The following is a 1,463-nucleotide window of genomic DNA, read 5'->3' on the forward strand; positions in this document are numbered from 1 at the left end:
TTGCACTGAGTAGAGCTGTTGTGGTCTCTGTTGCCTGAATCCCTGCCCTGTGCGACACGCCGGTTTGCAGTCTGAGGGCTGCCCACCCTTAGAAACAACCTGGCAGAAGTTAGTGTAAAAAAGAGCAAAACAGCTATTCAGAAATAACTTGGAAACACTGTTTAGAGCCCCTGGGTGGCTATGCTTCTATGTGGAGCCTTTTAGGGCTGTTCTGGAGGCAATTCCAGAACACTGCTTTCTTCGTCATCCCTTAGTCCCTGGTGGCTTGTCCATGTGCTGCTGAATGTGAACAGAGGGGAAAAGTGCCGGCAGAACTGCAGAGCATGCAAAACAGCGACTGCCACATGAGCTGTCCTTGCCGCACCATGTGGGACATGCAGCCTGGAGGAGTGGCTCTGGCCAGAGCGTGGAGCCCAGGCTGTCTGCGAAATCAATTGGAATTAGGAAAGACGAACAGGGCAGGGGGGAGCAGATGGCAAAGTGCAGAGCCTGGGAAAGAGGAGTCGGAAACTGTTTTGCTAGTTCATTGCTTGTTGTCCTGAAGCAAAAGTTTGTGAATAAAAAGCGGTCTAGCTGCTTTCCCAAAATGCAGCAGCCCCTTTGCCCTGCCCTGGGGATGAGCCACTCAGCTCCCTTCCTCCTGCTTCCCGCCACCCCTCCCCACGCCAGTTTCCTGAGATTTGTTCAGTCCAGATGGAAATAGCTTGGTTGCACCCAAACTTCAAGATCTGAAGACCAGGAAAAACATAGCATTGGGTAAAACTAGCACTAGGAAACACCACACACACACAGATATCTCGGGGAGTTGCTGCTCGGGCTCAAGAGCCGCAGCAGTGAGGACTTCTTGAGGTGGATGTGCACAGCGGGTACCTGTAGGTTGTCTGATCTTGCTTTGACTCACTGTGGTTGCAAAAATAACTCCTCCCAGTGCCAATTTTTCTCTCTCTAAACATTTCAGAGATACAGATGTTGTTTGCCATGATGATGAACACTGACAACTGGTTTCTGAACCTCTTGACCTCCGGACAAGCAGCTCCTCACTCCAGGCATTCATTTCTGACTCTGTAATGCTTAAATATAGAGCAGCCCCCGGGGCTGGGATGAGTCACTCGCTCTTAATGACACTGTCAGACTTGGCAGCATGCTCCTGTCAAGCAGGAGGCACAGCTGACTCCCCGGGACATGCACCCGTCCCACAGCAGGCAGCTGGATGTGTGTGCCTGTGTCCCCCCACGGTAGTGAACCCCATCCTCGATAAAGCTGGAAAAACCCTCTTGGCTTTGTGTTATAAGCCACGCCAAACCAAACGCTGATCTTGCATCATGGGCTTGGCTCCTGGGATGGGAGGGAAGCGCGTGGGCTGGTCCAGCTTCTTTTGTGAGTTTCTGTCATAGGCAGAGACCTGTGGTCACTTTGCCAGGGTCTCTCCCTTTGTGTTCTGCTGGAGCCGGGGCGGGGGGGGG

This window comes from Pterocles gutturalis, unplaced genomic scaffold (genome assembly GCF_000699245.1).
Source record: "Pterocles gutturalis isolate BGI_N339 unplaced genomic scaffold, ASM69924v1 scaffold18120, whole genome shotgun sequence".
Taxonomy (NCBI): Eukaryota; Metazoa; Chordata; class Aves; order Pterocliformes; family Pteroclidae; genus Pterocles; species Pterocles gutturalis.